The 7629-nt window shown below is 40.5% G+C and overlaps 1 non-coding gene across 1 annotated transcript; it reads left to right on the top strand.

Moving 5' to 3' along the window:
* The first annotated feature begins 2723 nt into the window (after positions 1–2723).
* LOC119927690 lies at positions 2724–2861 on the top strand. Its single transcript, XR_005450669.1, has one exon. It is a non-coding gene; the product is annotated as a small nucleolar RNA SNORA7 (small nucleolar RNA).
* The last annotated feature ends 4768 nt before the right edge of the window (positions 2862–7629 follow it).

Genomic DNA, 7629 nt, shown 5'->3' with positions numbered 1-7629 from the left:
ATATTTTGTCCCAATGCTTAGGTGAGTGCTTTGCATACAGCTGGCATTTAAAAAAACAGTCTACTAGCCTTAGTGTACTCAGCCATATTCTGAATCTGATCTATGACTCATGAAATGGCAAGGAGAAACACCATCTCATAATGGGGGATTCAAAGTCAATCCATGGGGTTTGTTCTTGACTTTGAACAGGTCATCATAGTAGAGTTGTCTCTCCAAATTTCCTCTCCAGTTATGCTGTCACATCCGATGCCATGCAAGTCTTTACTTCTGCCACTTTGCTACGGCCTTTGTGACATTCTGAAAGACCAAAAATGCTGAAGTACTCTGAGCCTAGCACATAGTAAGTGCTTAACAAATACCATATCAAAAAAAAAAAAAAAACCAAGCTCTGATGAAGTTTCTTTTACTGTGGTTAAGATGAGAGGAAAGAAGAAAAGAGTGCTGGAATTATGGACTCCAACAGAGGGAAATTTTCCTTTTGGCAAAAGAGAATGATAACCTGCCTCTTTGGAAACTCCATAATTCTGGGCCTTTACAGACATTGTGTAGAAAGACAGGTTGAGGTTTATCTCAGGAGGAATTTTATAGCTGCGCCTTGAATCTCTCCTGAGGAATGCCAGTTTACAGAAATCTAGAAGTCTAGTACAATGTAGAGACATAATTAAAGCATTAGCATTAAAATGGGGCTGTAAAACTACAGAGGGATTTTTTTTTAGGATGTGAGGTCTGTTAAACTAAACAAAGGGAATTCTACTTGAAAACTGCCCTAAAAGAAGTAGGTTGCACTACTGAGGTGAGAAAGGAGTGGTCTCCAAGACTCAAACATGAGGCAGGGATTATACTTTTCCAGTCAGTCACACCAAGAGAATGGAATAGTACTACGGTGGAGATTTAATTGACGAGCAGAAATGGGGAAGGGAGAAACATTCGGAGATAAGTGTTCTCACAGTATTTCAGATATGATTTCTCCCATTTTCCTAGCTTGGAACTTCTTCTCCTCCCAGATCCAGCAGACCACAGCTCTCCACATAGTCAAAGTCCACCTGAAGTTCTGCCTCCCTTAACAAAATTCGACAACTGATTCCCCACATCCCAAATCATATAAACCCATCAATTGTCTCTAGCGCTTAGGTACTTATTTACACTCATCAATTAATATTAATTGAGTTTTTACTGTGTGCAGAACATTGCACTAAGCACTTGAGAGAATACAATATGAGTTGACAGACACGTCAACAAGGAGCTTGCAGTCTAGCAAGTGAGACAGACATTAATATAAATAGAGAAATTATGGATATGCACATAAGTGCAGAGGGACTGAGGACGGGTTGACTATAAAGTGCTTAGGTAATGATGAAGCAGTGTGGTGTAGTTGATAGAGCATGGGCTTGTAGTCAAAAGGTCATAGGTTCTAATACTAGCTCTGCAATTTGTCTGCTGTGTGACCTTGGGAAAGTTACTTAACTTCTCTGTGCCTCAGTGACCTCATCTGGAAAATGGGGATGAAGACTGTGAGCCCCACGTGGGAAAAACTCATTACCTTATATCTACTCCAGCATTTAGAACAGTGCTTGGCACATAGTAAGCGCTTAACAAATGCCATTATTATTATTATTATTATTATTAAGGGAGAGGGAGCTGGGAAAGCAGCATGGCTCAGTAGAAAGAGCCCAGGCTTTGGAGTCAGAGGTCATGGGTTCAAATCCCAGCTCCATCAGACATCAGCTGTGTGACTTTGGGCAAGTCACTTCACTTCCCTGTGCCTCAGTTCCCTCATCTATAAAATGGGGATTAAGACTGTGAGCCCCACATGGGACAACCTGATTACCTTGTAACCTCCCCAGTGCTTAGAACAGTGCTTTGCACATAGTAAGTGCTTAATAAATCATCAATCGTATTTATTGAGTGCTTAGTATGTGCAGAGCACTGTACTAAGCGCTTGCACTGTACTAAATGTCATTATTAATAAATGTCATTATTAATAAATGTCATTATTATTATTATTATTAGGGGAAATTGGACTTAACTGGGGAAGGTCTCTTGGAGGAGCTGTGGTTTTAACAAGGCTTTGAAGGTGGGTAGAGTGTGGTCCATTGGATATAAAGGAACAGGGAGTTCCAGGCCAGAGGAAGCTGTGGGCAAGGACTCAGAGATGAGATAGGTGTGATATTAGTTTTAGAAGAGTGAAATGTGGTTTGGGCTGTAATAGGAAATCAGCAAGGTAAGGTAGGAGAGGGCAAGCTGACTGAGTACTCATCTTCATCTCATATGTATGCATGTTTAGGCACTTACTAAATGCTCCAACAGTGCCTCTAATCTGTGAACTACTTGTGGGTAGGGATTATGTGTTCCTACTTTATTGTACTATACTCTCCCAAGTGCTTAATACAATGCTTTGCACACGGTAAGAACGCAATCAATGCCACTGATTAATGTTTTCAATTGTTTATTCACTTGTGTATTCAATTATTTATTCTTATATTTCTATTTTATGTTAGTCCACGTCACTGGAATGTAAGCTCTTTATGAACAGTGTGTTATTTGCCCTTTTTGTACTCCCCAAATTCTTAGCAGTGGACATTCAGTAAATATTACTGTTACCACTACTACTACAACTAATACTATTACTACTATTATTACTTCCTTTTTTGGATCTTGTAATTTTCTGTCTGGGTTCCAGAAAAAAGATCTTTCATCTCACATGACAAAGTAGCGGGAGATTTCCCCTCTCAGGGTCGCACCTGGAGAGTTTCCAGTACTTTACCAGTCTCCGCTATGGGAGGGAAAGTCAAGCAGAGGCATACCCATTCCATTCCTAGCTTGGGAAGTGACTAGCGAGTGGAAGACAATCTGCTACAAGTCAAAAGTCACCCATCCCGGGCAGCAGCAGCAGCATGGGAGAGATTCGAGGGCAGAGACTCGAGTTTACTGTGCAGAAGGCAGCAATGGTAAACCACTTCTGTATTTTTACCAAGAAAACATTATGGATACCCTACCAGAACGCTTGCAGATGGAGAGTGGGGCGTCTGGGAGAGATGTGTCCGTGATGTCATTAACGATTGCAAATGATGCAACAGTATAAGACAAGACAAGGAGGAAATCTGCAGGTATATCATATAAATATATTAATTGGTTACATCTGTAAAGTCCAGAAAGGTATTTCCATGTCTATAAATATATAAATTTAGTTGCACAAACTTCAACTGTCTCTTTTACAGCATTTTCTTCAGTGATGCAAGTATTATAAAACTAATAGGCTGTACCTTCTCTTATACACCTCCTGCATCAGTTCTGTGGAGAACAGATGATTTGACTTATTGAACTGATCAGTTGAAGCCATCAAAGTGATGGGAATTATGAACACAGTAGCTGGAGAAGGAATTGGCCTGTCAATATATTGCACAAAAGCATTTGATTTAATTAGTTGCCTTTCTCTTTCATCTCACATGGAAGGAAGAGGCAAGTGTGTGGCATGAAAACAATATCACATTTATTATGGGTCTTGGGTGGTAAACACCAGGCATGGTGCTTTGCTTTCTGCTCATGGAAGCAAGCAACCATTAGTTCATTCAGATACATTCAGTTTTTTTAACTAAAGAAAATAGGGGTAAGGAGGGCAAGTTTATGCTGTGAAAATCTGTGAGAAGTGAATGGTTTTAAGTAACTATAACAAATGGGTTTTGTTTCACCTGCGGTATGCTAATTAAATACAGTAGCTTTGAACTAAAGGATATTTTACAGTTGAAATCATAGCGGCAGATATAGAAAAAGGAACACGTATTTTCATGATGCCTCAATTAGATCACCTCTAGGTAGCTGCGGCATTTGTTCAATTCACAGTAAAGACTGAAGTTCAGAAGTATGGTTTGGTGTGTCTGCTTTATTATAGCACAGAGGTGAGGTGCCAAACCCTGTTGGTTTCTTTTTGAATTATTTTACTCTATCAGTATCCTGGAGCAAAATAAGAACAATCAAATGAAGAAAGAAGAGATAAATTGATGGAACCACAATACTACAAACTTAATCAGGTTGGACACAGTCTATTTGTAAATGTGAAAACCAAGAAGAATAGTCAATCAATCAATATTTACTGAATGCCTCCTGGATACAGAAGCAGCGTGGCCTAAAAGATAGAGCTTGGGCCTGGGAGTAGGACCTGGATTATAATTCCTGCTCTGCCACTTGTCTGCTATGTGACCTTAGGCAAGACACTTAACTTCTCTGTGCCTCAGTTACTTCATCTGTAAAATGGGGATTAAGACATTGAGCTCCTTGTGAGACATGGACTGTGTCCAACCTGAATACCTTGTATCTACCCCAGTACTTAGAACTGTGCTTGGCACATAGTAGATAGTAAGCGCTGAACAGAAACAATAAAAAAATACAGAACATGATAACAAGCAGTTGGGAGCATTCAGTAAAGCAAGTGGACACAATATCTGACTTCAGGAAGTTCACAATCTTTACAGGAGAGATAGTACTAAATTAAACTTCAGTGTGGGCTAGTAGAAAGAATATCCAACTGGGACTATAAACTCACTGTGGGCAGGGAATGTCACTGTTTATTGTTTCATTGTGTTTTCCAAGTGATTAGCGCAGTGCTCTGCACACAGTAAGCACTCGATAAATATGATTGATTGAATGAATTAATGACTGAGTCAGGAGACCTGGGTTTGAGTTTCACTTCCACCACTTTGTGACCTTGGGCAAGTCACTGAACCTCTCTGGGACTCAGTTTCCTCCTCTGTACAATGGTGATGATAGATTGTGAGCCATCTGTGGAGCAGAAATTTTTCCTGATATCATAACCATGTACCTAAGCTCATCATGGGCAAGGAACATATCTACCGACTCTGTTATATTGTACTCTCCCAAGCACTTAGTGCAGTGCTCTGATTGTAAAAATGCTATTGATTGATATCTACTGCATTCTTAGTATACAGAAGGTGCTTAATAAATGCCATGATTATTACTATTACTACTACTATTATAGTAATAATCATTTCCTGTTATCCAAACTACTACCATGCTGACCCAAGCACTAATTATTTCTCACCGTGAGCATTGCATCAACTTCATCGCTGACCTTCCTACCTCCTGTCTCTCCAAACTCCAGTCTATATCTCATTTTGCTTCCCAGATCAATGTTTTTAAAAAGTTCAGTCCATATCTCCCTCCTTCTCAGAAATATCCATCCATCTTCACATCAAACAGAATCTTCTTCCTTTTAGGTTTAAGACACTTAATCAGCTCTTCCCTTCCTACCTTACCTCATTGATTACCTTGTTGATCTACTACTAATAATAATGATGGCATTTGTTAAGTGCTTACTACGTGCAAAGCACTGTTCTAAGCACTGGGGAGGATGCAAGATGATCAGGTTGTCCCATGTGGGGCTCACAGTCTTAATCCCCATTTTACAGATGAGGGAACTGAGGCACAGAGAAGTGAAGTGACTTGCCCAGAGTCACACAGCTGACAATTGGCGGAGCAGGGATTTGAACCCATGACCTCTGACTCCAAAGCCCGGGCTCTTTCCGCTGAGTCATGCTGCTTCTCTACTACAAACCAACCCAAACATTGGTTGTTCTAACACCAACCTACTGTCTGTACCTCTATGCCCACATCCTCTCTCTGGCTTGGAACTCACTCTCCCATCGTGTCTGACAGTTCGCCACCTTTCCGCAGCTTCACAGAACTCCTAAAATCACATCTCCTCCAAGAGGCCTTCTCTGAATAAGCCCTTATCTCCACTATTTGCCCTCCCCTCTGCCATCACACTTACCTGCCATCGCCCTTACACTTCAATTCATATTCCTCAAGTACTTGATCTTCATCCCACCCTCAGCTCCACAGCGTTAGTAAACATCTCCTTCAATTTGCCATATCCTTTTTTTGTAATTCTATCTCTGCCCTATGACTAATCTCCTTGTGGGCAGGGAAATTTGCCAACAACTCTATTGTACTGTACTTTCCCAAGGGCTTAGTATGGTGCCCTGCACACAGTAAGTGTTCAATAAATACCACTGATGGATTGATGATTACATGAGAAAGAAGGAAAAGAGGATATAGCTTATTATACTTGACTCCTCTCTGTCATTCAATCCGCATAATCAAGCCATAACTGAATCTTGTCTGTTCTACCTTCACAACATTGCTAAAATCCACCCCTTCCACTCTACCCAAACCGCTACCGCATTAATACTATCCTGCCTTGATTATCCTAACAGCCTCCTTGCTGACCTCCTTGCCTCCTGTTTCTCCCCACTCCAGTTCATACTTCATTCTGCTGATCGGATAATTTTTCTACAAAAATGTTCATTACATGTTTCCCCACTCCTCAAAAACCTCCAGTAGTTGCCCATCCCCCTCCACATTAAACAAAAACTCCTCACCTTTGCCTTTAAAGCACTCAATCACCTTGTTCCCTCACGACATTGCTACTATAATCCAGCCCTCATTCATTCATTCATTCAATCATATTTATTGAGCACTTACTTTATGCAGAGCACTGTACTAAGCACTTGGGAAGTACAAGTTGGCAACATATAGAGACGGTACCTACCCAGCAGCGGGCTCACAGTCTAGAAGGCTCTACCCCACTTTAAAGCCTTATTGAAGGCACATCTCCTCCAAAAAACCTTCTCTGACTAAATCCTCCTCTCTTCTTCTCCCATTCCCTTCTGCATCACTCGGACTTGCTCCCTTCATTAATCCTCCCACCCAGAGCCTCAGCACATATATACACATCTGTAGTTTATTTACTTGTTTACTTATTCATTCATATTAACATGTCTCTCCCTCTAGACTGTGAGCTCCTTGTGGGCATGGAATGAGTCTGTTTCTTGTTGTATTGTACTCTCCCAAGCACCTAGTATGGTGCTTTGTAAATAGTAAGTGCTCAATAAATACAATTGACTGAATGAATGAAGATCTCAAATGTCTTTGGCTCGTGGTTGATTGTCACACGAGGAGAATCACAGTGTTTCTTTTGTCAAGTAAATCTGCTGCACTTTTGAGGCCATGGCCTACCTTCCTCTTCAGTTTCTGACATTTGATATTGGTAACTTGATGGTACAGTAGAGTAATCTGGCTGGAATATGAATGAATAAACAATCAAAAGGTTTAGCGGCTTTCCCTTGCCATGCTTCACCAGTTTTGATTTTTACATTGATATCTATCTTGTTGAAACATTGACTTTCTTGTGGTGAGTTTCAATATTGCCCTATTCTGCCACTGAGATTCTGTGGAAAGAATAGTGTCTTATTAATGAAAATCACTCTAGAAGTTGACTTTTTATGGGTGACATCTTTCAGTAATCCAGTCGCCTGGAAATAACCCATACGTAAACAAAATCAGTGATGGGCCTAGCTCAGAATGTTTCAAGGTTCATTTTAGATAAATATCCAAAGGTTTGGTTGAATAAACATAGTTTGTATTACCATTGGGACTGAAAGAGTCCACCAGACGCTAATGTTCAAAAAGTTTCCAGTTGTCTCTTTTCAATTTATTATCTTTCTATTCCAACATACCCATAGGACTGTAAACTCTCCTAAGGTCTGTCTTAGCTGCACTGTACCCTCCCAAGCCATAGGGTAATGATCTGATGGTCCCAAAGTAAGTACCCTA

This window comes from Tachyglossus aculeatus, chromosome 4 (genome assembly GCF_015852505.1).
Source record: "Tachyglossus aculeatus isolate mTacAcu1 chromosome 4, mTacAcu1.pri, whole genome shotgun sequence".
Lineage (NCBI taxonomy): Eukaryota > Metazoa > Chordata > Mammalia > Monotremata > Tachyglossidae > Tachyglossus > Tachyglossus aculeatus.
This window is presented reverse-complemented; position numbering and strand designations above follow the sequence as displayed.